This window comes from Cyprinus carpio, chromosome A14 (genome assembly GCF_018340385.1).
Source record: "Cyprinus carpio isolate SPL01 chromosome A14, ASM1834038v1, whole genome shotgun sequence".
Classification (NCBI taxonomy): domain Eukaryota; kingdom Metazoa; phylum Chordata; class Actinopteri; order Cypriniformes; family Cyprinidae; genus Cyprinus; species Cyprinus carpio.
Window position 1 is genome coordinate 22,045,876 of NC_056585.1, and position 20,258 is coordinate 22,066,133.

Below are 20,258 nucleotides of genomic sequence, written 5' to 3' on the forward strand. Positions count from 1 at the left end.
CTCTTAACTATAAATATTCAAATCTGGGGTGGGGGGGAAAGGAATATTATATTAGTAGATTAAACAAGATAACCTATAAAATACGTGTCTTAATAATAATAAAAAAAGATTAATATCTATATAGTTTCTATTTAAGAGGGAAACAACAGGCATGACTAATTTAGTTTTCTCTTGGTAAAGAAACGCGCTTCTTCCTCATTCGTGTTCCTCTTTTTACATTTGCTTTTAAAATAAAACATTCACACTAATGACTAGCCTATTTAACATTATCACTATTTTTTTTTTTTTTACTCTTTAAACCCTTTTAAATTTTATAAATTCAGTGGTTGATTTAGACTACTGAGTAATTTCTGAAAAAAAAAAAAAAAGTACGTCGAACGTTATCGCTTTATGTTCTCGTAAAGTTTTAGCTGGTTTAACTGATGAATGTGAATGAATAGCCTACCTGTCTCTCAGGTAAAGCCTCCTGTGCCGGATCACCTGTTGTCTGCACAGCTCTTCAAAGCGGACTTTTCTTCCCTCGTCCCTCTAGCTCAAGCCGTCTACACTTTGCAGAAACATGTTTTTCTGTGAGCTAACCGCCGAAACTATTCGACTGTGTTTTTCCTCACAGTGCCATTTCCGACGACCAATCCTCCCCTCGATAAAAGTTCAAATACCATGACTAAAATCAACACTTGTCTTCAAACCCACGACACTTGCAGCTATTCATTCACTGATGGAACCGAGAAGAAAGGCAAAAGAGAACTTAAAAAAGCCTATATATAAAAGTCTATATCTGTATCCTATATATATATATAATATATATATATATATATTATAATATATATATCATATATATATATATACAATGCAAAAATCAACCCTCTTAATCAATATGATTTAATATGAAGGTTTATTTCCTTATTTTTTAAATGTTACGTCAGTTTCCAAATAAATCACCTTCCAGCAACTTATGACTCTAGTTCATTCATACATATTAAAATGTATAGTATAATCTACGTCATGTGATTGTAAATGAGTCAAATGAAGTTAGGAAAGCATAGAGAACCTAAATCTCTATGCTTTCATAATGCTGACGAAAATAATTCCTATTGTTCGCGTGGACATAAAAACTTATGCATTACATCCAAATATGGCTATAATTAAAATAACGTGTTGAAATGGGCTTTGGAATATTACTATTAAACATTTAAGTCAGTAGGCTAGACGTATGTGACATATTTACTTTATAATCGTAACTTGTTGAAATCTTGAATATTTTAGACATATTCTGTGAAAAGTGTACCTTTATGCCATTAAACACTTTACTGTAGTTGTTATTAGACCTAGAAATACAATAGTACGAAGAGGACTATACCATTTAATGAAATGGGGGGCATAGTGTGATGCGATATTTTGATTGTCATGATAATTTTGAGTGTTGTAATTTTCAAGCTATGTGTATTTCGGCTATACGTTCATTCGTATACAATAACAATTAAAAAAATTGTGCAATTATAAAAAATAACAGAAGCTGAATGGTACAGTCCATCGTATCTGAGTTCGTCGCTGTCGCTGCTCTCTGCGTGCGCGCTGCAGTTTCCTGTGAAGCGTTGATGCAGGAGAGAACCATGGCGGCCACTGAGATAGCGCGACAAGCGGTAAGAGCGCTGTTTTATTACAAAGATGTGCTTTGGGTTTACCAAACTGGACTGGCGAATTGGTACCAGCTATTTTAGCGGGTGTGACAATTAGTAGAATCCAGTAGGTTTCGATATTCGTGAACGTACGTTAGTTCATGGCCCATTATCAACAAACTGATCATTATACAATATTTAAACGGCAGTTATTGTTTGCGTACACGATTAGAATATACAATCACATTTTTTTCGCACATTTTACATTATCTCCATGCGGCTGTTTTGAGGGAAATGGCTTAAAGTTGAGGGCCAACAATAACGCACGAACACCACGGTTTGAAGTGACCGCGAATGATGGATTTTCACAAACAACGATTTAAAAAAATACGGTCACGTTGCATTGTATTAAACGGCAGTTTAATATGATTGTATTGTATTGTAAATTCTATTAAATTCGAGCGCGTCTAGTACCGTTATATTTAGTTGCATTAGCATCCTTGTATCCCCTCGGCACGCTGGGCGTTGTCTTCATGAAGTAGTTCGCACATTTAATGTCAGAAACTGGCATATAAAACAACTCCAGATGTATTTTTTTATCAACTTGTGTTTTGTTCACTCTGACGTCTCTAATATGAATATGTTACGTAGCTAACGTGAGGCAGCAGGCTCGAGACTGAGCTCAAAGGCTGGTGAGATATCAAAAATGACGTCTATATCAGTCTTTACTACACAAAACCAGGGTTTGAACCAGTATGGTCTGGTTACAGAGCAGCCCGTGGGGTGTTTCAGTCATGATAACCCCCCTTTGGACTCCCTATGGTTGTCTGGTTTGAGAATGTTGCACATGTGGGTCAGATTGTGACTGTTTGTTCAGTCAATAAGATGCTCTTACAGTCTGACTTCTCCTAGTTGCCTGTTTTGTAGTTAATGAAATGTGCATGTTATGGTTAGTGTTATTCCTCAGTGATCCTCATAACAGAACTGATCATTTGTGCTGAAATGGATGCACTTTCATTGACCGTTCATTACAGTTTAATTTAATGTTTCCATTTGGATGATGGAACTTTATTACATTAGACCTGTGCTGATTGAATGCTCACTCTTCATTTTTATTATTTTAGCAGAAATCGAATGACACATTCGCTCTGCTCATCGCATAGGTCACACATATACAAACACACCAAAGGATATGCTGTAAATGTGGGCAGAAAGTTTTGGCTGGCCAGGTGGCAGACCTGTAGAGGAAGTGTCGAAGTATAATATGGCCTAAATTTGACATCTGTGTTATGTCATTTACAACAACTTTGCTTCATAGGTATCTGTTACTTGGTAACAGTATCATTTATCTACAAAAACGTTTACGTGTCTGTCTGCCTGAATGTGGTTTCAACAGTTGAGATCAGACAGGAAAGAGGAAGTGCATAGAGCTGAACCTTTGAGATCTGCACCATAGTATTACAGTTTGTCAAAGATCTTACGTAGTGTCCATGAGGTGCATGCTATGTACTTTTACTTACTAAGTTGACAATGTTCTTTTTTTAAAAAAAAAAAAAACATCTTCATAAATGAAAGTGCTTACAAAGACTTCGCATTGCTGAGAAACTGTGTGCAAATGATCTTTTTTGGTGAAAGTCGTCATGCTTGTTTAATTCATAGGTTTGCTTTTGTTTTATTTTAGGGAGAGGGTGCACGTGCCGTCCCACTCTCTGGTCATGTTGGCTTTGACAGCATGCCGGACCAGCTGGTCAACAAGTCAGTCAACCATGGCTTCTGCTTCAATATCCTCTGTGTGGGTGAGTGTGTCATGCAGGAGCTCCTTTTTTCCTTGGGGCGAAACTAACCATTTGCTTCAGTGCGTGTCACACCCCTTCACTGTGAAGGCAAACTGATTCTGTCCTGTGACCCACTTACTAAATACTGATGCACTGATGGAGAGCAGTTGCAGGAACTCACAATTTGGTTTCATTCATACCCTGATTTCATTTGTGGCTTGCTAACTGAAGGTTAGACATTTTCTGTTCTTACTCTCAAAGAACAGTAAAAAAACAGAAGTAATACCTTTCAAACCAATTATTTAACGTGGTAAGTAAAAAAAATAGTACAAACATATCTTCAAGGGGACTAGCCTGTGTCATCAAATCGGTCCCTGTATGTTATGAAGATGAAAATGTTATGGGAGTCAGTCTTAACAAGGTGTGTGCATGTGTGTTGGGTTTGGCAGAGAGACTGCCAGATGAATTCGCCTCTTGAATCCAGGTGGTGTTAACTGTTGTTTTGGCTAGTGCTGCTGTTGTGTGTATTTCAGTTCAGTGTTGTTCATTGTCGAGTTGTAAATTTGTAGTTTTTTTTGAAATCTGGTGACAAAGAGGGTGATGTTCACACAAAGCAACAATGCATTTTGAGTAATCAAAAGTGGGTAGAGGAGGTCAGACGTATGCTTAACCACCACAAGGCAGAGACTGAAGGACTGTGCAGGTTCACACCTTGTTTTTATTAAAACCTAGCCTAAACCATTTAGCCTAAACCTGTATTTTGTGAGTAACAATTCCTAGAATAACTTATTTCTGAAGGTTAAACAGTAGACAGCTAACACCACCACTTTGAATCCTAGGGAATTCATGAATTAATAAAGTGTATATTTTAAATGCAGTGCAAATCCTTTGTGTCTGCTTAATAGATAAACACACACAACATAAAAGTATGTTTTAAAAAATGTTCAATTGTTGATTAAAAATCAACAATGTAGTATATTATTTTTGCATGGTTGGTTTATAAGTGAATTTACATTTATAGTAGATATAAAGTTAAAGATGTGAAATTATGTTTGAAGTGGACTGCAAGAGAAAAAAAAATATTATTTTTCTTAATTAAATTTATTTATCATTCTAGCAAAATCTTGTGCCTGTGATACTATGACGTCTTTATGCTTTAGGTATTCACTTTTGCCTTTTGAATTATTTATACAAAGACTTGTTTCAGATTCTTTGTTAGCGTCCCCTAAAGTTCAGGGCATCTGCCAGGGCTTTTTATCCCATTTCTGCTAAAGCTCTAAGGAAGTAATGACAGAACTCTCTGGAAAAGACTAGTGTAAAGGGAATTTGGCAAATGGCAAGGGACTATTGTCAAAGCAGGCCCCTCTCTCCTCTCTTCATTCCTGATCGTTTAGGTTCAGCTTCAGTGCTCCGGTTTAGTGAATGCTGAGTGCTTTGGCATGCTGTAAATCTCACGTCATGATTATCTGGAGAAGAAAGGAAATGCTTGTGATTTATATAACCATCAGCTTTGATTGAGTTATGTGAAGTTTAATTCAGTTTCAAAATTTTTGGATGCTTTTTGATAGTCAGTGCTCATCAGGATTTGATCTGGGTTTAAAATTGCTGCTTTTGCTTTATTTAGGTGTCAGACGAGGCTTTTAGCTCATGCCTGTAGTGAGGGGCCTGTGGGAATGGGATCTGCAGGCTGAGTTTATGAAGAAATGGCAAATGTGAGCCATCCATATAATTAACATTCTGGTGGTGTTGCATGATGTCCATTTCTGCTGCGCTTGTGGTTGTCAGGAAAGCAAGAATAGGACCTTTAGGGCAGACTGAGCCAGGATTGCTGCATGGCTTTTAGATTTTTACACACCGATTATGTGTGTTAAAATCTGAAGTGTATGGCATCAGCTAAATAGTGCACTTATGTATTAAATCTGATGTGTGTAATTTTAATGTTAAAATCCTTTCTCCTATTCCTGTTTGATATTCTGAAATACAGCTATAATACAGCAAATTTTATTTCATTATTTGAAATATCCTAGACACCATTATAGAAGAAAATAATTGAGAATTGTTTGTACATAGTGATATTTTGCATATCTTAAATTAAGAGCCTAGTAGCTTATTGCTGTTTTTCTTTCAGGGGAGACGGGTTTGGGAAAGTCCACCCTCATGGACACCCTGTTCAACACCAAATTTGAGGGTGAACCTACACAGCACAATCAGCCGGAGTGCAGCTCAAGTCCAACACTTACGAGCTGCAGGAGAGAGCAACGTTCGCCTCAAGCTCACTGTGGTCAACACTGTAGGCTTTGGAGATCAGATCAACAAAGAGGACAGGTGAGATCTGCTTGTGATCAAATGAGGTTAAGTAAAATGATTCTTTTAGCCGCTTTTAACCAGAGGCAGAAGCAGTCCTATAATGATCCATAATGTTAGTTATAAGCTTCCAGCGGACACATTTGTCATTTGATTATTTGGTAAAATCTACTTAATTTTTAATTGTTAGTGTGTGTGAAATATATTGTTATAAACATTATTATTATAATTATTATAAAAAATATTATAACTAATATAAATAAGAATAATTTATATATTAAACTCTGTCTAGTATATTTCATAATAGATAATAAACCCTCAGATGAGATACCTTTTTACTGATAAATTAAAAGATTTTACAGAGGTTTCAGTACCCTTTAAAGCCCCTGTTTATTTTGGGACTTCATAGTCTTTGTGGCATTTTTCATAAGAAAAAAACTCACAGTAAAAGGAATTTAGTTGTTTCCTGCTTTTCTTTTCTTGATCTCTGTCATGTCACGTGACACTTTTGTGTGCAGAGCTCATATAATATAAAGGTTGGATGGCATCATGAAACCAGATATAACCCCACTTTCAAGGTTCTGATGCTGTGGACTAAGAAGTGCCAGTTGTAAAGGATTTTCATGTCGTTCAGATTAGACTGAAACAGCATGTTATTAAGCTGAATGGTTGTGACAAGCTTTATTTTGCCTGAAGATGCACTTTTATGAGTCTTGAGCTATCTAACTATTTATAGATACCTGAACCAGTACTTTTTTTCTCATCAAAGCGCACAGGGTTTTATTTTACAGTTCTGTAATAAGCCTGAAGCTTTAAACTCTTTGTACATTAACACTAATCTTACTTATATATGAGTGTTAAGTTTGTGTGTTTCTTTTGGTTGTAAGTAATTATTTCGAATTATTTTTTTATTGTTCAACTTGCAGTTACAAGTCTATTGTGGAGTTCATTGATACTCAGTTTGAAGCATACCTTCAGGAGGAACTGAAGATTAAACGCACCCTACACAGTTATCATGATACACGGATCCACGCCTGTCTGTATTTCGTTGCTCCCACTGGACACTCGCTAAAGTCCCTTGACCTGGTTACTATGAAGAAGTTGGACAGTAAGGTTAGTGAGATGTGTTTTTTTTTTTTTTTAAAACAATGTCTGGACACACTCATGACTGAGCAGTATGACAATATAGTTAACAGTAGAAATATCTGAATATGTACAGTATTTAATGCAATGGACTATCAAAAATACATTACTTAATTTTTTTTTTATTCTAGCAAAAATAACTTATCTTTAACCAATAATAATCATGTTTCTATTGAACTATTACAAAAATAGGCTTTTATTTAATTAATGTCTGCTATATATGTGGCTTAACATTATTTACTGTTTTACTGTGCAGAGCAGTTGATGTTTTAAGATGTGGGTTATTAAGCATTCAGCTATTCTCTGTCATTGGAGCAGTGAAGGTCAGCTGTGTAATAATGCATTCTATTTCATCTCTTTCTGTGCTGCGCAGATTCCCTGAACAAAGATGCTCTCTTAGATCTGAAGCTGAGGTTTTTTTTTTATGTTTGAGAAGAGATTCCTGTGTAGTTGCACTGTGGCTAAACCTTTATTTAAAGTGCCTTTACAGAAAACAGACAAAGCGTAAAGCTAGTGGCCATGCAACTGAGAATAGTATTTAGATGGTGGTGTGGGTGGCAGGAGTGTAAAAAAATTGAGTGAGTGGGATCAGAGCACTCCATATGTGCGCTTGTTGTGTTAGAGAGAGAGAGTCATGAGTGGAGGAGGGGTGTTTATTATTACCCCCCCCCCCCATTAGCATGGTTAGCACCTATCCTGCATAGAGATTTGAGATGTAAAGGAATTATTAATCCCCTAAAAGTCATTTACTCACCTCCATGTTGTTCCAAAACGAAGTCTATGAATTTTTAAAGAACATCCAGGCCATTGTTTCTATATAATGAAAGTGAGGCTCTCAAGACTGAGGCTCTTAAGCTTTAAAGATGCAAATGTTTATTTTTAGCTGAACTAGGCCTTTAAACACCCTCTCTGAATTAGTTTTCAAAGTGAATATCAAATAGCTGCATATGCTTAATTCTGTTCCAGTTTGAGGCGCGTTCAGATGTGAGCAGGATGAGCTTTTGTAAGCTTTCACAGTGTTCTATGGAGTCCATTTTGATTGCATTAACTGCTCCTAATTAAAGTTTTCCAAAGAGTAGTCTGTTTGTGCAAATACATGTGTCTGCAGCAGCCTCTGCACATGAAGTAAATGCAGTTATTTTTCTGCACTCTGTGTGCCATTTATTCCATTTGCTCAGGCATAACAGGAGAGAAGATGAGTGTCCATATTTGTCTGGACTGTATTTGTTCTGAGGTTGATTTAAGTTGCTGTATTTATCTGTTTTTAGTATTTTACTGCCTGAGTGGTTGAAAGTTAGCTGTCTGAAAGGGAAATATTTACTCACTAGAGCTGTTTGGAGTTTTATACGCACAGCAATCTTCTGACCACTGCTGTCTTTGGTTGTCATCTTAATTCATGTGTATATAAATTGATTTAATTTCTGATTAATGATTGTTCCCAAATGCCTACAAAAAGTCTTTCTTCTCTAATGTTTACAGGTGAATATCATCCCCATCGTTGCCAAATCAGATGCCATCTCAAAGAGTGAACTTGCCAAGTTCAAAATTAAGATCACAAGTGAACTGGTGAGCAATGGTGTCCAGATCTATCAGTTTCCCACTGATGATGAGACTGTGGCAGAGATCAACTCAACCATGAATGTAAGTAACCAAAAACATTTTTGGAGGGACAAAATCATTGAGCAAAAAGTGTGGTTTAATTAGAGCTTCTCCGATGACACGTTTTGACTGTGTCTGTGTTCAGATCTGTTCTACTCTCTGAACTGTAACATACATACAACTGAATGCCCAGCAAAGCTGTTCCAATTTACACATTTTCTGTTGTCGTACATAAAACAAGTATAAATAGTGACTTAACACAACCCATTAATACTACATGTTAACCAGGAGTCACTCTCACTATACTCCTGTCTTATAATTGCGACATTGTCTGATTAAATTAGCATGCAACTAGACTAAAGAGCAACTATATGCGGTGGTTTGACTAAATTCAATTTTTTGTCTCATGCATCATGCAGTCCACTGCCTGTGTCTGAGTAACAAACTATGTGCATATTAACAGATGAACTTTGTTTATATTTATAAAGCCCAAACAGTCAGTAAGCGACAGGTGCTTGGAAACGCTGTTTTGTACTCAAATATTTAAAAGTCTGCTGCGGTACGGCCAACTGAAAGCAATGCTTCTCTGCCGCTCACTGCACAGAATAAGATGCCGAGAGAGGTGATACTGTGCCAGAAAAGTCAGTTCTCGTGCTCATGGGACAGTACTGGAGAAATCTAAATAAGTCGCTAGGTGTGTCAGTATGTACCCTTTAAGTTGCTAAAAAGGTCTGAAAGTTGCTAAATATAGTACTAAAAAAAATCACGCTTGTGTGTGTGTGTGAGATGCAGGAGCTGATGGGGTGGTGGATATTTGAGGCGGTCAGTGTGGATATTGTGGCGGACCGCCACAAATAAATCAATGTATGGGAAACACTGGTGGATCCAGTTTTCCGCGATCCAGTTCCCCCCCCCCCCCCCCTCTCTCTGCTCTCTCTCAAAAAAAAAAAAGGTTTTCGCAATGTACACGGTTCATCCATCCGAGGTCAGAAAATATAGAAATTCATAGTGGAATTCAAATTTTATCTTCCTGGGCAGGTTGCTCAAGTAGAGCTTATGGATGGGAAACGCTGTAAAATGATGTTCTTTTAATCTGTAGTAATAATTGAGTAATAATTATTAATATTGCTTAATGCTTATACAAAAAACAGACTGCTAACCCTTAAAGTATTAAGCTTTGGTGTGCAAGTCATTCCACATTTTATTTGTTTCTGCTATGAGTGATACCTAAAATTGTGTATATAGTTGAGAAAGGTTTGGGCTTTGTTTTTTTGTCTAAAATCTAGTTACTATGTACTAAATAAGAGAAACAAAATGTACTTGAACTATTTTTTATATTATTTGATTACAAAACGATTAAGAATGATGCGTTCCACTTCCACTTGAAATCCTTTTACATAGAATCAATCACAAACGTACTATGTCATGTTTTGCTTGGAGATAACACAGCCATATTTGATACTTCAGTGCTTGTCCAGTTCTCATTTCACATCACAGTTTAGCAGTTTAAGTGAGAGAGTCCATATGGTGTTCAGCTTTCCTGCTTGTGTTTGCTCAAAGGAAATGACAGCACAAAAGGAGAGGCATTCTTTTTCAGTGTACTCTCACCACATGTTTTTGCTGTGGGATAGACACACTCATATATTTTTCTCAGTGATTTTAAAGGCCACTCTTGTCTAGTAAATGTGTCTTAACAAGGTAATTTCTTTCAGGGTTTCGCCATTGTGAGATGTAGTCCTTACTAATAGAGAGGAGGATGCTGTGTTTACGCCCATACTGATTGACAGACAAATGTATTTAGTTAAACTACTGTTTTAGTAGTCTTGACGAGATTTTTTTTTAATTGTTTTTTGAAAGTAGTCACTTACTATAAAATTGTGATTGTAAGCTGAATTTTCAGCATCATTACTCCAGTCTTTAATGTCACATGATCCTTCAGAAATCTTTTTTTTTTGTAATCATTATTATTAATGTTGAAAACTGGTGCTGCTTAATATTTCTGTTGTACAACCATGATACATTTTTTTCAGGATTCACAGAACAGCATTTATTTCTTAATTAAATGGATTTAAATGTTGCATAATTAAGTCTGTTACTGTAAGAACTTAAAATAGACTGGAGTATTTCTGCTAAATTATTTGCTTGTGGCATTGTTTTGTGCTCTGCAGGGTCATTTGCCTTTTGCGGTGGTGGGAAGCACTGAGGAAGTGAAGATTGGGAACAAGATGGTGCGAGCACGCCAGTACCCCTGGGGAACCGTCCAGGGTAAGTGCTGGTCACGTCTTCTAGAGGAAATGACACTGAGCTCTTCCCTCAGTTTGGCCTTGGCCTCTTTGTTCAGGACATCCAAACCCATTCCATCCCTCCCTTTCTGCAGTACTGTGCCTGGACACTCCCATTCAACACACCATCCTCTTTCTCACTTGCATTTGTTTCACATCAGGGCAGAATGCTAATGTATTAGGGATGTCAGAATGAGAAACCGAGCTGTAATTTCCATGTGATTTATCATTATGAAGCAGCAGGAAAATTACATCAGTACAGCAATGATTGGTTGATGGCACCACAATCACAATCCTTTAGCGCACCCTATCCCAAACTGTATTATATGTAAACATATATATATATATATTTTTATTTATTCCTGTGGCAAAGCTTTTCAGCAGCCGTTATTCTTGTTAAGTGATCCTTCAGAAATCATTCTTATATGCCGATTTGCTGCTCAAGAAACATTTATTTGCTGTTAATTTTAAAGAATTTAAATTACATACACATATTGCAATGTCCTTTTGTCTTTTATGAAAAAGAGGATCTACAGTACAATGATGTTCATATGTCATGTTCAATAAGCTGTACAAATCCAGCTCACTTCATTCACAATTTGTCTTGTCAGTCTTTGTTAACGTGTGGTATGCTAGCAGTAATTTAATGCATAACATTATAGCAGCAGTGCTCTGACTGTCATCAAGCTGTCTGTGACATTACTTTGAATCTCTCTCTCTCTCTCTCTATCATGAGGCTACGGGGCAGCTCACGTGCTCTTACTTAATTTTGCCTACTGCAAAGCTGACCAGACTGAGAAAAAAATTGCATATATGTGATGCGTGTGTTTTCATGCATCACTGCTGCTGTTTACTTGTGATTCAAGGCACTTAGTTTACTTATTTAAAGGTCAAAGTTAAAACCATGCAGAAAGGGATGCATTTTCTATGCAAATTTATATCAGTGAGCTGAAAACATCCTGTAAACTTAGATTGGGAGAAGGCCACAAGCCATAACTAGAGACTAGAATATCAAAGACAGCTGGGGATGAGCTCCTTCGATGGGACAGTAAGCAACAACATAGTAGTGCACTAAAAATGCTTGGAACACCTTAAAAGGATTGTTCAACCAAAAATGAAAATTCTGTCATAAATTACTCACCCTCATGTTGCTCCAAACATGTAAGACCTTTGTTCATCTTCGGAACACAAATTAAGATATTTTTGATGAAATCCGAGAGCTTTCTGACCCTGCATAGACAGCAACGCAACTGCCATGTTCAAGGGCCAAAAAGGTAGTAAGGACATTGTTAAAATAGTCCATGTGACATCAGTGGTTCCACCTTAATATTATGAAGCTACAAGAATACTTTTTGTGTGCAAAAAAACTAAAATAGCGACTTTATTTCAACAATTTCTTCTCTTTTCTGTCTGTCTTCGATGTACGTTCTAGGGATGTCAACGATTAATCGATGATCGATTAATTGTCGATAAGAGATGCAATCGATTAAGGCTGTCGATGGTCGGTTAACCGATTTAATGTTGGGCTGCGAGCGGCTCGTGCGCAAAACACGTGCAAGCGGCTGTGAGTGACGGTGACGCGCATCATCATTCATTCACAATGTACAAATTAAGCTTTTAAAGTACATTAAAATAGAAACAACATAAAAGTTCTTCAACATGAAAAGCAATAGAAATGTAGTAACTAATCATTTCATCAGATAGCCTAACTGTTTCATATCGCGCGCTTTGCAGGGCTGCGGGACACAGGACAGAAAGGATATCAACTTGTTAATTAATTCCTATGAATTATTAATTTCTGGCAACTGTCCATGTTTCATTAATTTTGTTCCCTAAATAACCCATGATTTAACTGAAATAAGGGAACAAATTAATAAATCGAGAATTCTTAATTCATGAAATCTTTGATTTCCCTTCCTGCATGTTTACCACAGTAAGAGATGCGAAAACAGTGATTAAAAGTGAAAGTTAATAAAATAAACCTGCGAAATTAGAGGGTTAGACTGTGAAGATTTAGGAAAAGAAACAATGCCTATATGTTATTGAATTTGTGGAAATTCGTGACCAACCGGCAAACCACAACAAAGGCACATAAATGAAGGCTATGGTCGCGATCTAACATTTTCCTATTATTCCTCTAATAAACAAAGCTTTTATACCACACTTGTCATAATCAGAGCTTATAATATAATCAGATCTTATAATTTCTAAATAAATAATTGCTGGATTCAAAACAGCAATTAATAGGCGCTGTGACCGACACAATACGTTTTCCCACGCGCATTCAGTGACGTCACTAAACGGTGACGCCGAGCATCGTCCACGAGTTTCTGCACGGACCTCACTAGAGCACAGGTTCTCAAGCCCTGGGACAAAATGAGATGCTTTAAGGAAAATGTATAGCCTATATAAGTTATAGACCCAACATAAAAATAACAAATTGTTTTCATAATTTTTTTTTTTCTTTCATGTTTTTTTTTTTTTTAAATAGGCTATGCGAAATAGTTTTATATATTATGATTAAGGTTTTAGGATTTAAAACAGAAGTGTGGGCGAGTTCACGGGAAAAAAAAAGGATGACAACGCATTCTGTTTGTTTGCTGTATTTTAAAAGAGCACAAATCTTCAGTTTTTATTGTGTGTGCACAAATGAAAGTAAACACTTTTGCGGAAAATATATATATTTTTTTTAATGTCTCAGCTGTTTCGATCGCGCTGGAGCCTGCTGCACACGTATATTCTAGCGATTCAAACTTACATCGCAGTCTGTTCATTATCAAAATAAAATAGTCAACTAAACATTTAAAAGGTTACACTGGTCAGTTTAAATAAACCGTAGTATACCGGTTCGCTCTGCTGTTATGAAGGACGTTTTTGCTCATGTGAAGAGGATCATCTTTTCCGTCTATATGCGAATGCGTGTTAAGTACAAGCCTAGTTTACATTATAAATAATAGTTTAACATTCAAATACATTGCGAATATGGAAACATTTGGATTTGTGCCGAATGAGACGTGAGCAATAACCTCCAAATAAATCTAGCCAAAGCCGCGCTCGCTCGTCCTCGTATGCACACAAGCATGCACTATCATTATGTAATGCACTGTATGCCGGATTTTTAAAAACAAATAGGTCTACCGGAACGCAAAAATTCAAAATCTGACATTTTCTTGTGTTTTGTCCAGCAGGATCAAATTAATGTGAGCAACAGTGTTTTGGTGCAGCAGCGCCGATGAAAGCACTTAATGTGCAGCGCAGTCACACGCGGACCACAGTTAGGGATAATTTTATTTTAAATACCATAATGTCAGTTGAAAACATTGCAATTGTGTTTTAAAATACAACAACGAGCAACACAAAACCATTTAAAGAGGCGCGTTCAGCGGTCTCCATGCAGGATAGGAAACAGTCAACAAAGAAAAATGACCTCAAACGTATGGTGCGCTCTCTTCATTTTATCAAATGATCATAATAAGCACATCTATTAATTTTATAATCCTGCTGCTAGCATTTTATTCACCCCTTTAATTCAAGTGAGAGAGCGTTTTGAGTGTTTGTGTGTGTGGCTTTTGCACATCCTGTCATGCCGGTGACTGCGTGCCTGCAATAGACGCATTTTGCAGCATTATGGTTAACGATTAATCGATTAATTGATCGTTAATTTAAACGACGATCGATCATGGAAATAGTCGAAATTTGACATCCCTAGTACGTTCACGACAATACCACACATGTTATGCACTATGCACACAAAAAGTATTCTCGTAGCTTCATAAAAATTAAGGTTGAACCTCTGATGTCACATGCTTCGTTTTAACAAGCCTTGAACATGGTAGTTGTGTTGCTGTCTATTTAGGGTCTGAAAGCTCTTGGATTTCATCTAAAATATCTTAATTTGTGTTCCGAAGATGAATGAAGGTCTTACGGGTTTGGAACAATATGAGGGTGAGAATTCATGACAGAATTTTCATTTTAGGGTGAACTGACCCTTTAACAAAGCCCTGGCAACCAACCAGAAAACCCCAGCACTGTGGCGCCTGGTTTTGCACAGACAAGCACCACTCACGATTTCTTAAGCAAATGTAAATAATCTCTTTGTTTATACTGTTACAATAACAGCTACAGGGGAATGTTGGTAGTGTTAATAATACTAGATCACAGCTGGTCAGTTATACAAACTGACTGTTAAAAAAAGTCATGTCCTTATATCAGTGGTATGAAATGGAAGAAGGCTATTAAAAAAGTTTGTTGAAATTAATGTACTTCAAGTGTCTATTTTTAAAAGCGTCTATTTTAAGTTCCATAAATGGTCACCATTTCTTATGAGCATTATTTTGATCACATTGTCTTTTTTTTTTTACAGTCTTGCAAGATTTTTTCTTTAAATTCAAACATTCAATAAAGTTTCTCAATTACACAGTGTCATTAAACAGCTTGTATACACCTTTAAGAATTAAACACTTTCTTAAAAAATTGTCGTACCACTGTTACCTAGGATAGTATCATGTCAATTACCCATCTGCAGCTTTTTAATAAACTACCCAGATCTTTAACTCTTAGACTAACTCCACCCTTGAAGGCAATGCGGTAATTAATGTGTATGGCATGTCCAGGAGGAAGCTATTCCCCTTCTCTTTTCATATCCCTATATGACTGTGGCAGTCATTGGTGGTCATTTTCCATTGAATATCATGTGTTTTTGTGTTTTCCAGTGGAGACTGAGAATCACTGTGATTTTGTGAAACTGAGAGAAATGCTGATCAGGGTCAACCTGGAGGACCTTCGAGAGCAGACTCACACTCGCCACTATGAGCTATACCGCCGCTGCAAGCTGGAGGAGATGGGATTCAAAGACACCGATCCTGACAGCAAACCCTTCAGGTGAAGAGGGTCACAGTCACACTGAATGATCTGGAAAAAAGTTCTCCACCACAACCTATGACAGAAACATTTATAGGGATAAATAAATGGTAAAAGGGATAGTACACTAATGTACGCACCCTCATGTCATTCCAAACCCATAAGGCTTTGGTTCATCTTCAGAACCAACCCAAGAGACCTTTCATTAAAAAGTCCAGGCAACCAAAACCTAAAAGATCCAAGAAGATTATAAAGGCATTATGAAACGAATCCATACAAATTGAGCAGCTTAATCTCAGCAGTTTAATTAATTTAAAGTGATCTATCCCTTTAAAAAAACTTTTTTTTCTGTGGTTTGTTTTGTTCAGCCTCCAGGAAACATACGAGGCCAAGAGGAATGAGTTCATGGGAGAGCTGCAGAAGAAAGAGGAGGAGATGAGGCAGATGTTTGTCCAGAGAGTCAAAGAGAAGGAGGCAGAGCTGAAAGAGGCAGAAAAGGAGGTTTGTTTGTTTGTTTGAAGACCATAATTATAGCAGTTTTGTAACAAATGTAGCCAAAGTATTATCCACCGCTCATGCAATGCATGGGGTTCAGTAGCTGTATAGCTGGTCTGCATTAAACAATCAAATGCATCCAAACATTTGTGTTTACTTCTATAAATTGAACTATTTTACAGTAGATGTTAAGCTTTTTGTTAGTTCAGTAACATACTGACTCTTTGGTGTTCACGTCACAGCTTCATGAAAAGTTTGACCGTCTCAAGAAGCTTCACCAGGATGAGAAGAAGAAACTAGAGGACAAGAAGAAGTCTCTCGATGATGAGCTGAACAGCTTCAAGCAGAAGAAGACTGCTGCTGAGCTGCTGCAGGCCCAGACCCAGCAGGCAGGGAGCTCCTCCACACTTAAGAAGGATAAAGAGAGGAAAAAGTAAGTATTGACCTCTACATGGTCCCTAACCCTCACAACCTTGCCTTCCCGAGATACCAGAAGATCGCGATGCAGGAGAACATGTGTGAACGTGTGTGTGTGTGTGTATGCATTTCACAGACCGCTCATGTAATATTACAAGGAACGTTAAATTTAGATAATGACCAAACTATAGAGTTTGGATGGAGTTGACAGTGCACTGATATGAAAATGAAAGCTCTAGTTTGAGCATATACACTACTGTTCAAAAAGTTTTTCAAAAATTCTTTTTAATTTTTTTATTTTTATTCAGCAAAGATGCATTAAATTAGATGTTAGATTTAGAGTAGGTTTGTTTTAAATAAATCCTGCACATTTTTTATTAAAAACATACAAAACATATTAAGCAGCACAATTGTTTTCAACACTGAAAAATAATAATAAATGTTTCTTGAGAATCACATCTGCATATTATAATTATTTTCCGAAGAATCTTAATACTGAATTATTAAAACTGATGAATGTAGTAATTGCTGCTGAAAATTCAGCTTTGCCATCACATAAATAAATTTCATTTTCAGAAATGTTTAAAATAGAGAAGTCGTTTTAAATTGTAATAATATTTCACAATAGTACTGTTTTTAGTATATTTTAATTAATGCATCCTTGGTAAGCATAAGAGACTTCTTTCAACATCTTACCCACCCCGAAACTTTGGAACAGCAGTGAAGATACTCATATTGTTGTGAATTTATAATCTAAAACATCCAGTTTATTTTTTTAGTATTATTCAGCTGTATTTCAATTATGATATGAAAAGATAGAGCATACATTAATTGTGATCTCTTTACATTACCCCGTCTGGTGTGTGGTAGTCTTGTTAGACAGTTCTGTATAGTTATAATTATATATGCTATATAACTAATTTTTCTTGATATTAAATGATTACATTATTAACAGTACAATATTGCATTCCAATCATGCAGATGGTTACTAGTAATCAGAGCTCAAATAAATTGCTTCAGTAATGCTGGTAATCACCCATGGTTGTGTATTCAAGTTGATTTGCTGCATTCACCTGAGAATTATTTGGAAAGAAGACACTTGCACTGACAAGGTTTACTTTTTGTTGTTGTTTTTTCAAATCAGTCTCTTCCGTTTTTTAACTGTTTCCCCCCTTAAGCTTCTTGTATGTCCTCACAAGGCAGCACTTTTCTCAGCAACGAGTTACTGAGGAAAGCACTGTTAACAATTTATTGGAAATCCAGAGAAATGGTACAGTTTTCCTCAGTGCTCTTGCAAGGCAGGACATGTAGAGTATTCATTGTTTGATGTTGCATGTAAGGTGTCTTGTCTAGTTTGTGCACGTGTCATGTACGTCTCATCCATGCTGTTTTCCAGTTAACTCCTCACCTGCTCCCAGTCCCGCATGAGACACCTTATGCTGGTAAGGCTTTCAAAGTATCTCTTAAGGCACAAGCCCTCGTTCACACGAGGGAACTAAATTACAAAAACACATGTTATGATGGTGGTCAGTTAGACCGATCCTGTATTGCTGTATTAAAGCACTGCAGTAGTAATTACAGTTTTTTTCTTATTCATGCTTAAAAGTGCTGGTAATGTGAAGAATGTCTCTGTGGCAGCAGCAGGGGATATTATGTCACCAGCGCCAGGCGAGAGTTTATTGCTCTCTCTGTGTGATGTGCAGCCATCTGCCATCTGAATCCATAACAATCTGCTGTTGTTTGCACTCCACTGCTCTTCCACGATCTTGCACAAAAGAGCCTTTAATGGCTCGGCTCCTAAAGCTGGGTTACACTAGTCCACCACTTGGCCTTGAAATAATGCTGTTGTTGAGTGGGCTATCCCTTGCTACAGACCTATCAGTAATAGGTAAATAACACAACAGAAGAGACCATATAATGAATTTTAACTGTTACAAAGAGAGAACAATACTAAGCCTTACCACATACACCTCCTGCAACCGCTTTGAAAAATTTTAACAGATGCACAACTAACATTTTGGATCTTTTTTTAATTAATGTGTGAATACAACAGTGTGTAACCTGTAGGGAACAATAATCTTCCTTCTCTCTCATTTCCAGTTCAGGATTCCTGTAGAAAGTGCTCCCCCTGCCCGCTGTGAATGAGCTCTTCCCTCCTCAGTGTTCCTGAGCCATGCTGTTCCCATCCCTTCCCCCCTCTCTCTCCCGTCCCCTCTGTTTCACGCATAACACACCTTAGGAGGGATATTAACTGTGAATGGAATCTTTCTTTAGATGGTTTAACTCCTTTTTTAAAATTTTTAATTCATGCGATTGTTTCTTTTCCTTAGTTTTACTTGCTGTGTTATGATGTCATGATGATATTGCTTTGTTCTGCATGACTAGTGTTTGATTCAACTTTAACATGAGTGGCTACTGTTGTGGGTGTGCAGTAGTTGAGTACACAGGTTAAAATGGGACAAATTATATTAGTAGTACCATAATTGTCATTAGTGTCGTAATAGGAAGATGTATGAGCTGCTTTCATTTTGGTCATGCAGTAAGATTTAAGGCATTTTTATCCTAGTTTCCAACAGAATGGTTAGAATTTAGGAACATTAGTAATGATTTTTTTTGTCTCATTTTAGCTCATGCATGTTATACAGATGCTCTCTGGTCATCTGCAGCTATACCTCAATGTTTGTTTATATATACATACATACATATATACATACATACACACATATATATATATATATATATATATATATATATATATATATATATATATATAACACTTGTCATTGGTATGCTTGTATTAGTTTAGAAAAACTTTGGCACATCTCATCCAAATGTAAGCACCTTTTTTATAGCTTTTTATTTTTTGTGACATTTTATTTTTCACAAAGTTAATTAAAAAAATCACTTTCTAATAAATAAATATTGATGGCAAAGGGACTAATATTTGCATCAGTAATAAATGGCATTCTTTCATAAACCTTTAAACTGTGCACAAGTTATTGTGTATGAATATCAGACAATGTAATTCTACATTTTATTATTTACACTATTCATAAAATGTTTATGCACTCAGGGTGACATGGCCAGTGTTTGATTTGCTTACTCTGTAGTGAAAAATCTTGATTCCTCAATTTATGCTTTGATTTTTTGCTTTAGGGAGAAGCTGGACTAATACCTTTACTAAATCTTTATGCTTAACTGAGCATATATAATAAGACTAATCATACATCTGAATTTATTGTCTAAAGGTTTGGCCTGTGTTCTCAAGTGAAGTGTTTGACAAATTAACTGAACGTCATTATAAGATCCTTGTATGACCAAATAGTGAGCAAATTTTGTCTAGGCGAGTCAGTTTTCTGAGTCGCTGCAGGAAATGACAATTTTATTTTGAGTTTAAGTTGTAAATTATATTTTCAAAGCTACGATTAGAGATACCAGACTATTCAGCAAAATCAGTTTGGTTCTGTGCTGGTTGATAGTGTTTTGTGTTGTATCTGGATGCTGGTCTTTCAACCAGGTGGCATTGATGTGATTGATATTTGTCACCTATTAACGCTGCTTGCTCCCTCCAGTGTCCCTGCTCACTGCCGTGTGTGTATTTACTTTCCTTTGCAGTATTCCCTGGCTCTGCACTGAGTAGTATGGCTTTGATAAGGGACCAGGTCCAGACTCTTTGGTTAACCGGTAGCCCAGGGGAGGCAGTGTGGACCAAGCCCTCTAAGTTTCTCATAAATCACCTCTTGTATTTTGATTTTGGGCTCTTT

The 20,258-nt window shown here is 36.7% G+C and overlaps 1 pseudogene; it reads left to right on the plus strand.

Moving 5' to 3' along the window:
- The first annotated feature begins 1,497 nt into the window (after positions 1 to 1,497).
- LOC122134095 lies at positions 1,498 to 19,567 on the plus strand (annotated as a pseudogene).
- Positions 19,568 to 20,258: the final 691 nt, after the last annotated feature.